Here is a 15,446-nt window from a genome sequence, read left to right on the forward strand (position 1 = left end):
TGATATTTGGAATTCGTACAGTATGATTGGAATGATACGTTAGAAGATATATAGCCCTCGTAATCGTAAGCTGAGGTGGGGTCCACATGTCGAGATTTTATAAAGGGCATATGACAAGTTATATGAATAGTATATGTGAAGTTAAACACAACTCAAGAAGGATCCTTGAGCCAAATCAAGTGAAAGCCCTCCAAAAAGATGTTTTTAAGTTACGTTTTCGGGTGATCTGTCTTCGGGAGGCCATAACCCCATCATTATTTGGGAATTTGGGAAATCTCCTAAATGGAAAATTGTAGATAATTGAAATACCTTTCCAAGCATGGGTCGTGGGCCTGCATGCGACATAGGGATAAAAAGTTATGGACGTTTTAAGGCAGAAAGGTCAAGCTGGGCAGTGGGCTCGGCCCAACCCGATTCCAAGTCGGGTCAGGCCCACTTCCCTTGCTATTTAAGGGAAAGTTTCAGCCTTATCTGCCTCATTTTTCATACAAAAGGTCCAGAATATTTTAGATAGAGAGAGAGGAGAGTTAGAGAGAGAAAGTGGAGAATTGATCATGTTCGAGGTCCCGAATTCCGAGGCTCGTGAAGAGTAAAGTGTAGTACAAGTTGTTGCCGTCGTTTTAAGCTAAAATTTGAACTTGGGGGATGTTTTTTTCGTGGTGGCTGCTCATATAAGGTATGTTTAAGATTTTAATGATGTTCTTACCCTGATCATTGATAGATTTGACGGGTTAGAATAGAGAAAATAACATTGAAAGTTCGGTTATAATTTTTGGATATCAAATGACTTGGGGGTTGTTTTGGTATGATTAAATGGATAGTATTAGTTGGATATTGATATAAAATAATTGTTGATATTGTTGTTGATAAGTTGCTGTTCTTGAATTTGGGAGAATAAAGTGTATGAAGATATCGTATACAAAGCGTATACGGGGCCATTTTGGTGTATATCCTTGGGAGTTAATACTTTGAGTTTAAAAAGGCTTATATGAGATGGTTCTTGTTGTTGTTAATTTAGCTGAATTGGATTCTGGGGGTTGTCGAGTTTATAAAGGAAATGCTGTCAAAATTCCGTTAGAAATAAAGATAAGTTTAAGGGATTGATTATAAGGATATATATTGGATTGATTGTTGGTAAATTGGTATTGTTGATAGATTAGCATGACCCGAAGATGGGTTGTGGTTAGCTGGAAAGCGGCAAAGGTATGTAAGGCAAACCTTTCTTCCTTTGGCATGATTCTTGCTGTTATTCATTCTATATGTACTCCATATGATTCCATTCTTAGGCGAATAAGGTCTAAATGTTTCTTGTGATGGCTTATTGATATTGTACTCCTATTCTGTTCCAAAGGGAACACCCATAAGGTGCCAAGTTGAGTTGTGTATATGGTTTTACTAATGATTTAGAAGAAATGAGTTTTATACTAAAAGAAACAGAAAGTTTGATTTTCAAAACCACTCCGAAAGGGGTGCGAGATTTTACTACTTCATTTCATTTACGATTTCTGTTTATATTCCATAGTATCATCCGTTTATATTGATATGATCATTTATTCTTTCGGTAGGGCAATAAGATGAAATTGATTAGAATATAAGTAGTAAGAATTTCATAACAATTCTACCCTTAAACCTGGAAGTATGTCCTCCTAAGTCTAGTGAGATACAAATTTGATAACTTCGTATGAAAGACTAAGGCTAATTACTGGATTGTGATGACTTGATTAGTGACTTATGATATGAATTGAAATTGATATTTGTGTATTGAGTTTGAGTTGATATTAAGCCGGAAGCGGCTGCCCGAAGGGGCCATCGTTATTAAGCCGGAAGCGGCTGCCCGAAGGGGCCATCATTATTATGCCCGAAGTGGCCGTCCGAAGGGACTATTGTGATACTAGCCGGAAGCGGCTGTCTGAAGGGACAGTTCAGTTAACATGTCGGAAGCGACATGTGTGTTGGATTGCATTATTTACTTAAAGATTATTTTGAGACTTCGTGTGCATATTTATGTTTCTTCCAGCGAAGGCTGCAAGTATTGAGTTAGATTGTGATTTCTTCTCCTAAATCAAATTATGATTATGATTTGTTACCACCTTACATGCTCAATACATTGTCCATACTGACGTCCTTTTGCCTGGGGACGCTACGTTCATGCCCGCAACCCCGGATTGTTTGGCAGGTTAATTGTATAGCTAGAACGCTTGGACGTCAGCTGGGATTGGCAAGTTCCACCTCATTCTGGAGTTGTGATGAGTCATGTATAGATATTTATGATTATGGGTATGTCAGGGCCTTGTCCTGACTTAATGTTCAGTTCACTTCTTAGAGACTTCTGCAGACAGTGTCCTGTGGTATATTTGTCGAGATGTCGACAAAGTGATGTTAGTTGAGTCATTTGTGGGTTTTAAAACAATTTGTATTTTAGATGATTTCAATTGGTTTAAAGTACTTATTTGATTGAAAGTTTTCATAATCGTTATAAAAATAATGATTTCTATTTGGAAAAGTTTCATGTTTTTAAAAGTTTTTGAAATGACAGGTTTTGATAGAGTGAATGTCTAAGGGTTCGCTCTACTCTGATGAGAGTCGGGTGCCTGTCATGCCTTACCATTGTTAGGGTGTGACATCAATGTTGAATGCAACACAAGAGTAAAAGAGTATGAGGCATAAGGGGTATTAGTTGCGCATGAGACTTAGATCATTGAAAACAAAGATGGCGGGTTTAAGGGAAAATGCATTTACGGTTACTATAAGTCGATTACGGGAAAGAGAGAAATAACTTGAGATGGGAAGACAAGGGAAAGATGACACTATAAGTGAACTCTGAGTATCGAAGAATGGGATAAGTGACATTACATGGAGGGTACGGATAGCTAGACATACTACGATTTCGAGTATCCCTATGGGACAGAAGTTGTTAATTGGAGCGGATGTAGACATTTACTCATAACTAACGGTTGAGCTAAGTAAAATACATCCTTGTTTGGATTTCCATGTTGGTTGTATTACTTGATTACAAAACTGCAAGATGAGTATGTTAAGACATCACACATGAATTACCGTAGCTATAAATTATGGGAAATGGCATGAATATGATGCAGTATAATAACGGAATTGAGGAAAGGGATATATGAATTCAAGATTGGAAGTGAGGTAACGGATTTAAGAATGGTATAAGTAAGACCCTTAAGGGGGGGGGGGGGGAAGCAAGTAAGGAAAATACAAGTGTAGAGATTGAAACGATGGATCCTAAGATGTGACAGATATAGACTCTAAAATGAGAGTTATGCAGAAATGAGTCTAATAGCTAGTAAATAAATGAACAAGAATCGAGCAGGTATCTGAGACTGCACTGAAAATCATTCGTGAAAACCTTGAACAACACGACATTGGGAGCAAATAACTCAAGGAATATTATAAAGGATAATGATGCTATACTGGAATAGAGGCAAAGGTATTGACAGTAGAGTCATTTGTTAATGATATAGCGATTTATAAGTGACAAATAAGAAGGGACATAAAGTTCCTATAGTAGAATATAAGATGTGATAATCAAGGGACAAATAAAGGAAAGAAAAGAGTTGACGAGATAAGTTACAACAGATAGACAAAAGAGTTTTGGTATGTATGAGATAAGTAAAATAGAACGAACCAAAGGAAGGGAAGTTTACGAATAAGATTAGATGTTCATACACGAATCACACAAGAATGGTTATGTAACCTGCAAGTATTTATATGTCGAGAATGAAACCAATTGGGTAATAAAAAGAGGAGTAAGAGGTAAGCAAGAATAGTGTGTTTGTGATACTCCGGGTCAGTTGAAGGAAAATATATGGTAAATTGAGTCAAAATGCTGAGTTGGAATTATCATTACAGACAAATAGGACACTTACTCTGATATGATATAAGTATATGTTATATGTTTCCTACGATAGCCCTGGGGTGTGTTAGATTACTTACTAATTCGATAGGATCATTAAATAAAGGGGGTTTTACCAGAAGAATATTACGCCTTGGAACTTTCATTTTTGTATCATTGTGGTTATAGCGAATTTCCAACAGTTTATCATAGGGTTATGAAATTCTCAAAAGTTATGAAGCCTTTAACGAGTCGACGAGGGACACCTACAACTAGAGGGCCATGACGAGCACCCGGAGCTAACCCACCGGGCACCTCTCATCGTACATTCACATTCATATCTAGGTGAGCCACATGGCTTATTAACAAACTCTATGCCTCAATAATACCATTTCCAATGGCTAAAACACTTTATATATATATATATATATATATATATATATATATATATCAACGTCAACAACTATGCCCATACATATATACACAAGCCGACGAGGCTACCAAAATGATATACCAACATGAGCCGACAAGGAAAAAGACATCTACTATACATGACTGTCTACGAGCCTCTAAGAAAAGTATGAAACATCATCATAAGGACGGGACAGGGCCCTGCCATGCCCATATATACACAAAAGAATAGTACCCACAGCTGCAGCTCCGAATCAAATGGAGCTTCTCTAAGCAATCTCTAGATAAGCAGCCTAAGGATCAAGTCTATCTCCCTATCCACCTGCGGGCATGACGCAACGTCCACAAACAAAGGACGTTAGTACGAATGATGTACTGAGTATGTAATGCATAATCAATAACATAATGGAAACATAAGAAATAACATAGGATAAAAGAGTCATGGGAGGATAAAGCCATTTATATCTCTAGCGTTGTTCATTGTATTTACTTACCCTTTTTCTAATGGGAACCTTCCATCTCATACATTTATACTTATAGTAGCATCATACCCGACCGTAGAGGTTCGGTGTCTTACATACCCGACCATGATAAGGTTCAGTGTTATACATACCTGGCCCTACCAAGGCTCAGTGTCATCCGTACCCAACTGTAGTGGTGTGCGCGCGATAGATATCATAACCGGCCATATAAGCTTGGTGTCATTAGTAGTCATACTTTAATATATAAATATGTATACATAGGAGTACATACATGTCCTCAACACCATCCTCGTGATCATCATTTTCATTATAGCCTTCCTTAGAGGATCAACTATCATAGGATGGGACCAATGGTATCATGAGATTTATCAAGAATCATGAGCCTTAGTGATTCTAGGAATGAAGTCATCTTGGAAGACAATATGGAATTCGCATGATGGTATACAACATGGGATCATGCCTTAAGAAAGAAGGGTTAGCCTTACATACCTCGTTGTCTTCTTAACTACTTGACGTTCACCGTCGAAGCTTGGAAAATCTACATTTGAAAGGATTCATACCTTGTTTAAGCCTTAAAGATACTCTTAAATTCAAACTAGAACAATTCATGAGTTAACAAAAATTGGGCAGCATTTCCCCTTTCACCGGCTTCCATCATATTACCAAACAACTCCCAAACAACCATAATAACGTCCACGATATCATAATCAAGTAATCACATTCCATTAAGTCTCCAAAATTCATTCTCATATACAACTTATACTAACAACTTCACACCAACCCTTAGCACATTTTCATACGACGCTTCCTCATCATCATTATTACCTTTTATAACAAGAATATATCAATATCATACTAAGAATCATGATTCAATTTAGCTTACCACTCAAAAATATCATGAAACCTACATTTAGACTTTATCTTCTACTTTCTCCTTCTACCCAAGTTGTTTAACAACTAAGCATTCTTGATAACATGAAATAAGCATGAAAACTAACCTTTTATCTCACAAGAATGAGCTTTGGAGCAAGCTATCAACCAATATGGAAACCCTAGCTTCAATACCCAAAGAATTCTTGAAGTCTACTAGCCCTAGCAAGACTTCTAACACATGGATATCTAGATTCTTGCCTCTTGATCTTTAATATCTCTTGGATTTGTGTTGATGAGGTGTGTGGAATATTCTAGAGCTCTCAAAAGTTGTGGAGAAGATGAGAAATGAAAAATAGAACTTGGGTCATCTATTTAAAACAAGAAAATAAAGCTGCTCGTCGGGATTTATACGGACATTTATACGGTCCGTATAAGTGACCGTATAATATCACCAGTGATGACCCTTCACTGTAACTGTTATACGAACCCTTATACGGACCGTATAAGTGGTCGTATAACTCACTTTTTTTCCAAAATCATTTTCGTTGATTCGTTTGACCTCCAATCCTTGTGGAACCTTCTTGGCACTTATATAACACTTCATTAGCCATACAATAATCCCTATAGTAGCCCCTCAAGACATCGCTAAATACATATCAAATCAACTATCGTGAAAACCCTTCCAAACATGACTTGCATTCACTTCCTTCGACAAACGTAGTCTCACATATCTGTATGACTTCGAAATCTTATGGTACGTACTTTAAGCTATCTAATACTCTCCTTAATCTCGTAAGGACTTTATGTTCATCTTAAGCTCACGTTAGTCTACTCATAAGGCAACAAATCTGGAATTTTTGAGATGTAACATTCTCCCCCCCTTAGGAACATTCGTCCTTGAATTTTAGGTTCTTGGGCATTCTATAAAAATTTCGCCCGAGTTTCCCCTGTAATATGGCACTCCCAACCTGTCACAACAACCCAAAATATATCACCTCACCGAGCTACAACAACAATAACATCAACAACCATGGCCACACACGACCAAGAAAACATCAAGAAGAGCATTACATACCTGAGGACGTTGGCGTCTCTGCCTGAGTCGCTTCTGGAGGTGGAAATAAATGCGGGTACCTGAGCTTCATGTCTTCTTTTGCTTCCCAGGTCATTTCCTCTCTATTATTATTTCTCTGTAAGACTTTAACTGAAGGTACATCCTTGGTTTTGAGTCTCCGTACTTGCCCATCTAGAATGGTAATGGGAACTTCTTCGTAGGATAATTTCTCAGTGACTTGAACATCATCTACTAGTACAACTCTAGAAGGATCTCCAATGCACTTACAAAGCATCGATACATGAAAAATCGGATGGACTGACTCCAAATCAGGAGGTAGATCTAATTCGTAAGCCACCTGGCCTACCTTGCGTACAATCTCATAAGGCCCTATATACCGAGGACTAAGATTGCCCTTTTTGCCAAATCTCATAACACCCTTCATTGGCGACACCTTCAAGAATACCCAATCTTTCACTTGGAACTCTAAGTTCCTTCGACGATTATCGACATAGGATTTCTGACGATTCTGAGCTGTTAATAACCGGTCCTATATCTTGCTGGACCAAGTCCGGTCCTATCAATTTAGCCTCTCCTACTTCGAACCACCCAATTGGCGATCTGCACTTTGGCCCATATAAAGCCTCATACGGGGCCATTTGGATGCTGGAATGATAATTATTGTTATAAGAAAATTCGATAAGCGGTAAGTGATCATCCCAAGTACCTTCAAAATCCAATACACATGCTCGTAGCATGTCCTCGAGAGTCTGAATGGTGCGCTCATCTTGCCCATCAGTCTGTGGATGAAATGCTGTGCTAAGACTCACCTAAGTCCCAAAACCCTCTTGAAAGGATTTCCAGAAATTAGCCGTAAACTGTGTCCCTCCATCGGAAATAATAGATACTAGAACACCATGGAGTTGTACTATTTCTCTGACATAAAGCTTTGCATAATCTTTAACCACATATGTAGTTCTGACCGGTAGGAAATGAGCTGACTTCGTAAGTCTATCCACAATTACCCATATAGAATCATATTTGTGCTTAGAATGAGGTAAGCCTGTGATGAAGTCCATATTAATCACTTCCCATTTCCAAGTTGGAATTTCCATAGCTTGCAACAATCCACCGGGCTTTTGATGCTCAATTTTCACTTGTTGACAATTAGGACATTGGGCCACAAATTCCGCTATGTCTTTCTTCATTCCACTCCACTAATATATAGATTTAAGATCATGATACATTTTTGTTGCTCTTGGATGAATAGAATAACGGGAACAATAGGCTTCTCTCAATATTTGGTGGCGTAATCCTGCAACATCAGGAACACACAACCTGCCTCGACATCGGAGAACTCCATCTCCAGAAATCTCAAAGGATGACTTCTTCTTCTGTGGGAGTGTATTTCTGTAATGAACTAGAGTGGGATCCTCGTATTGACGCTCTTTCACTTCAACCACTAGTGACGAGACCACTGCATTCTGAATGGTAGCTCTCTCATTGCCTGAGTCCACTACCCGAACTCTTAGGGTAGCTAACTGCTGGAGCTCGCTCATGAGCTAACTCTCTTTTCTCTAGCTAAACATCATATAAACTTCCCATAGATCTACTGTTGAGAGCATCAGCCACAACGTTCGCTTTACCGGGATGATATAGGATGTTAACTTCATAATCTTTCAACAACTCCAACCATCGCCGTTGTCGTAGATTTAATTCCTTCTGCCTCAAAATATACTAAAGGCTCTTGTGATCCAAATAGATATCTGCATGAACGCCATACAAATAATGTCTCCACATCTTCAATGCATGGATCACCGCAGCTAACTCCAGATCATGGGTTGGGTAATTCTTCTCATGTTTCCGCAACTGTCTTGAGGCATAAGCAATCACCTTACCATACTGCATCAACACACATCCTAATCCGACGGTTGAAGCATCGCAATAAACAACATAACCTTCCGGTCCTTCTGGAAGTGTTAGGACTGGGGCAGAAGTTAATCTATTCTTTAACCCTTGAAAGCTACGTTCACAAGCATCCGTCCTTTAAAATTTTGCTTATTTCTGAGTTAGCTTTGTCAATGATCCAGAAATAGAAGAAAAGCCCTCTACAAATCTTCTGTAGTAACTTGCTAAGCGCAGAAAACTATGAACCTCCGTAGGTGTTATAGGCCTTGGCCAAGTCTTCACAACCTCAATCTTTTGGGTATCTACTCGAATACCATCGGCTGAAATAATATGCCCCAAAAAGGTCACCGAATTCAACCAAAATTCACACTTTGAAAATTTGGCAAATAACTCTCGAGTTTGAAGAACTCTAAGAACGGTATGTAAATGATCCGCATGTTCTGCCTGGGACCGAGAATATACCAGGATATCGTTAATAAACACAATCACAAATAAATCTAGGAAGGGCCTTAACACATTATTCATCAAATCCATAAATACTGTCGGTGCATTAGTTAGCCCAAATGACATTACCCGGAACTCAAAATGACCATATCTTGTTCTGAAGGCCGTCTTGGGAATATCTTCCTCCCTAACTCTCGCCTGATGATACCCGAATCTTAAGCCTATCTTTGAAAACCATTTGGCACTTGTAATTGGTCAAATAAGTCATCAATCCTTGGAAGCGAATACTTATTCTTGATCGTCACCTTATTCAGTTGCCTGTAGTCAATGTACATTCGCAAGGAGCCATCTTTCTTCCTCACAAACAACACGGGTGCTCCCCACGGGGAAGAACTAGGCCTAATAAAGCCCTTTTTAAGCAAGTCCTTCAATTGCTCCTTCAACTCTTTCAACTCTGTGAGAGCCATTTTATAAGGAGGAATAGATATGGGCTTGGTATTGGTAGCACATCAATAGCAAATCAATCCCCCGCTCTGGGGAAAGACCCGGAAGCTCATCCGGGAATACATCCGAAAACGCATTCACTACTGGGACAGACTGAAGAGTTGGAGATTCGACTTCTATATCTTGAACCTGGACTAAATGATAAATACAAACTTTACTAATCATTTTCCTAGCCTTGAGATAGGAAATAACCCTACCTCTCGGCGATGCTATATTTCCCTTTCATTCCAAAACTGGTTCTCCCAGAAACTGAAAGCGAACTATCTTCGTTCTACAATCAACATTGGCATAGCAAGAAGCCAACCAATCCATGCCCATAATAACATCAAAGTCCACCATTTTCAACTCATGTAAATCAGCCATAGTACGATGATTACAAATCACAACTATACAATTTCTATATACATGGCTAGCTATTACCGGTTCACCAACGGGTGTAGATACCTCAAAAGGTTTGATTGACTCCGGTTTGACCCTAAACCGACCCGCAATATACGGAGTAACATATGACAATGTGAAGCCCGGATCTATCAAAGCATATACATCATGAGAAAATACTGATAATATACCTGTGACGACATCAGGGGAAGACTCAAGATCCTGTCGCCCCACCAATGCATAAATAAGGTGCTGGGGACCACTAGAACTGGGAGCTCTTCCTCTACCGCTACCGCGACTAACTGGTGTCTGAAAGCCTTGCCCCGGAGGGTGTATAGATGACGAAGACCCGACTGCCGACCCTGAAGGCTTGACCCTACCCCTACCACCAATCGAGGGGAAATCACGCATGATATTGCCTAACCGACCGCATGCATAGTAAACACCTGAACCTAGTTGACACTGGCCCCAATGTAGCTTCCCGCACTGAGAAGATCATGGCATGGGTGGCCTTGCCTGACCCGAGTCACCTTTGTAATGAGAACCTGAAGCTCAAAAACTCTAACTCGGCCCGGATTGAGTAGTTCTATCAAATCTCTAGCCCGTAAACCGTGGAGGTGCGCTAGTCATAGAATGGCCTGAATGCCTAGAAAACTGCTGTCTTTGCCCTCCCTTGAACTCACTAGTCGGACCCAAAGATCTAGTCCTTTATTTATAACCTCTCTCAAGCTCACGCTCACCTCTTTGTGGTTGCTTTCCTCCAAATTCTGGGCGTGGGCTTGAATGCGAGAAATATCCATATTGTCCTGAAGGGACGCAGTCAAGCACTTATCCATAAAATGTGGCCCTAGGCCTCTCACAAATCGGTGCACTCGGTCACCTATATCCGCTACCATGGCTGGAGCATACCTAGCCAAAGAATTGAAGCGGAGACTATACTCTAAGGCACTCATGCTTCCTTGCCTGAGATTCAAGAACTTGTCGGCTCTAGTCGCCGAACTTCTGGGGGCAAGTAATGTCATAGGAAAGCATAAACAAATTCTTGCCATACCGGGGGAGGTGCATTGACCCCCTTAGAAGACAACCAAACCGTATACCAATGGACATCAATATCCCGCAATCTATATGATGCTAACTCCACCGATTCAATGTCGGAAGCATGCATTAGCCGAAGTGTTCTCAATATTCCATCAATAAAGTTTGGAGGGTCCTCATCCGGCTTTGACCCAAAGAACTCCGGAGGGTTCAAGCTAATAAAATCATGGGCTCTTGGACTAACCGTGCTATCACCATGACCCATACCTTGACGCTGGGCCTGAGCGGCAACCAATTGAGTCAACAACGGAATAGCCTCTTTCACCTCTTGACCCGAAACCTCTGGTGGAGGAGTTGGGGGTGCTGGAGCTGGGGCTGAGACTTCCTCATGCTCCTCAGAAATAGGCAATGAGTCAGAAGACTGCCGCATTTTGGGACTCAACTTCCCCTATATCCGTTAGCGGTACTCTTTCAGCCCGCTTTTCTGCCAATGTCTTGCCCTTTTGGGCTGCCATAGCTTTCCTCTTTACAGGCATTTCTGAGATACACAACACACGATTAAAGGAAAAGAAATCCTTATATCATGGCTCTATCGCACGATCTTATGAAGAAAGAAGGTCATTCATTCCTAAAATGCCCGCATCCTCCTATTTATAAGTGTGACGTGCAACACACCCATAAACAAGACTCTACTAGACACGACTCGTAGACACACCCTAGGATGAAAATGCTCTGATACCACTTTTGTCACGACCCAACCGGAAGGCTATGACGAGCACCCGGAGCTAACCCACCGGGCACCTCTCATCGTATATTCACATTCATATCTAGGTGAGCCACATGGCTTATCAACAAACTCTATGCCTCAATAATACCATTTCCAATGGCTAAAACACTTTATATATATATATATATATATCAACGCTGACAACTATGCCCATACACATATACACAAGCCGACGAGGCTAACAAACTAATATACCAACGTGAGCTGACAAGGCAAAAGACATCTACTATACATGACTGCCTACAAGCCTCTAAGAAAAGTATGTAACATCATCATAAGGACGGGATAGGGCCCCGCCATGCCCATATATACACAAAAGAATAGTAGCCACAACTACAACTTCAGATCAAATAGAGCTCCTCTAAGCAATCTCTGGATAAGCAGCCTAAGGATCAAGTCTATCTCCCTGTCCACCTGCGGGCATGACGCAGCGTCCACAAACAAAGGACGTCAGTACGAATGATATACTGAGTATGTAAAGAATAATCAATAACATAATAGAAGCATAAGAAATAACATAGGATAAAAGAGTCATGGGAGGAAAAATGTCACACCCTAACCTTACTAGGGTGTGATGGGCACCCGACCGTTACTTAGGGCCGAGCGAACCCTCCGACTCCTATTAGATACATAATCTTTTGAACCTCTAAATCAAATAAACATGAAATACATAATAAAGATTTCCGAAATATTCTTTTTGTTGCTTTCAAATCAAATAAAATCTGTAACCATATAGAACTGATATCATAATACAACTGACTTATCTGCTGATGGAGCCGCTGACAGACCGACTCCCAATACCCACGACTCTGTCTGCAAAGTCTCTAACATCAATCCGGAAATCCTAGCATACATGCTCCGACTCGGCGACACTCCAGGGCGAATGGAGCCTGCCAACTCCGCTGGAACATTTTCAATAATAACTTCAACTCATCTGGTTGTACCTGCGCGGCATGAAACGCAGCCCCCGAAGAAGAGGGGTAAGTACGAGCAATGTACTGAGTATGTAAGGCATAAATGTTAACATAATAAAATGGACAGAACATAAACAACAACATAGTAAGGAACATATGGAAGGTACAAGAATAGATACGACTGTAACTGCCTGCCTCTTAAGGCGGAATCATGCATGCTCACTTTTACTTTTATATACATACATAACCTGTCTGAATCACATAACATCATTAGCCCGCGTCCGGGGTAATCATCTCATGCCGCCCACTAGTGGTGATCATGCCCGGCCCTCTAGGCTCGATGTAAACATAGCAGCCCGCCTTAGCGGTGACATGCCCGGCCATCTAGGCGCGGTGTAATCATCCAATAGTTGCCCGCCTTAGCGGTGACATGCCCGACCATCTAGGCGCGGTGTAACTATCACAACCTAAGCATGCATAAGAGCCCAATCAAAAGCTATAACTTTATCGGAGTGACGTAAGGTCGGAAACCTCCGATTACATTATGGAATAACCATGACCGCTTTGTCTCACCTTAAAGGAACGATAATTATAAGGGGAGACTATCAAGGAAGGATAACTTTAAGAGAAAACATAGAATAAGATCATAAACCTCGTAAGACGTCAATTCATATACTTTGGAGTCTTTAGAAAATAGAGTCACAATCAAGGAATAGAATTGAGGATCAAGAACTAGTCCAATATTCTCATATTCGTGTTGAATCCATATCTTGAGACTTTCAATCATGGAACCATTCTTATCATGATCATCTTAGACGTATTCTCCTCTTTGACAACATCAATTTCATTACAAAAACATGGCCGTCGTTATAGTCATAAAAGTTTACAAAACTATGAACCTCTGTTTTGAAAAAGTATAGACATTTTGGAAAGAATTTACGGGTTTTCAAGAATAAGATCATGCTTTAGAATCATAGACTTCTAACTTTAGAAAGAAGGAAAATATGGAAACACTTATGAAATCGTAAACATCGGGATCATGCCTTTGAAAGAAAAGGACGAGCCTTACATACATGTGTTGCGCCTTACTAGCTACACTTATTCGTCCAAACTTGTTAGTCTACATTCAAGAAGATTAATACTATCGTTAGATTCATCGACATATACTTGTCTTAGCCTTTCAAACAAATTTACTTATGATCTGCCGAAATTTCGGCAGCATATCCCCTGTAAATACACCACCCCGAAGAATCTAACTCGGCCCAATTCATCAATCAACAATCCGAGAATGGAACTCGGCCACATTATCAACAATTACTTTAACAATACTACAATATTCATAATGGTCCAATGCTACCCGAATACTCCAACTTCACAAAAATATTAACCACACATTTTTCTCATTCTAGATTCATAAACCATATCAACAAACATGCATTAACAACATCATTCATACAATGTAAGAATCCAAGCTAGTGTCGCATTAACTTTCTTCAACAATTCTATAACGATTACAACTTCATTTCCAAGTCATTAAGCCTTCATTTTTTTATGGATTCCACAACAACAACAACTAAAATATCACATAGAATCAATTCACCATAACTTGCCAAACCAACCCCTATTCGGCCACAATAACATCATACATATTTTCATGTGTTTTCATTCATTTCTACACATTACAAAAACAACCAAAAGACTAAGTAAAATTAATCTATTTCTTCTACACAACACCACATGTACACGACCAATGCTAGACACACACGGCCACCACTTCAACATCACATTTTTCCATGAATTTCATTCATTTCAACCTTCCATGATACTCACAAATTATCCATAAACATATAAGAGACGGTTAAACACATACCTCTTCCACTTATGTCTTCATTCGGCTCGGGTTAAGACAACACCAAAAGAATGGTTTGCTTGCTCCAACGACTATATCACGTCGTAGAGGACCTTCCAATTTGTAGGAAAACTAGGAGGAAATAATTTTTTGATCACCTTCTCCTCAAGGCCATGTTCGGCCACCATGGCCGAATACACTCCCCTTTTTTTTCTTTCTTTCTTTCTTGTTTCTTCAATTGGAGTGATGAATAATTTATCATCTCTCATGTATATATAATCCTTATGAGCATGTGAGGGGCACATGCCCTCTTCTCCCCCTTTTTTTTTCTAGAAATTTCTTCTTTTTTTCATGAATTTTCTAAAATGGTCAAAGAAGACTAATTGTCTTCTTATGTAAACTTTAGTCCATGTATTTTTTTTATTATTTATAATTAGCCCCCTTCTCCATTTTTCTAGAATTTTCCAAAATAATCAAAGAAGACTAAGTGTCTTCTTTTGTACACTTTAGTCCCAAAAAAACAATGTGGACATATACCACACATGCCACACGTCCAAGGTTCCCTCATGAACCTTCTTGAAGATTCTTGTAAAATTACCATTTTGCCTCTAGATTTTCACAATATTACCATGGGCCATTTGGTGAATTTTCCTTTTTATCCTTAACCTTCCTCAACATTTCCATACTACCAATGTTCATAAATAATATTCATAACCAACTTGTACATTAGAATAATTTTGGAAGATGGTCATTCCCTTAACTTTCCACGACTTCCTTGAAATATCTGAACGTATAAAATACGGGATATAACATCCTCCCCCCCTTTAGAACATTCGTCCTCGAATGTTCAACTGATCTTATGGGGTGTTATAATATTTCGGGAGGGTCCCTTTTATAGTCGTTCTTCTCTTTATGCCCATTTCTTATCCTTTACCTTATTCTCCAGGGCCT

Source organism: Lycium barbarum, chromosome 10 (genome assembly GCF_019175385.1).
Source record: "Lycium barbarum isolate Lr01 chromosome 10, ASM1917538v2, whole genome shotgun sequence".
Lineage (NCBI taxonomy): Eukaryota > Viridiplantae > Streptophyta > Magnoliopsida > Solanales > Solanaceae > Lycium > Lycium barbarum.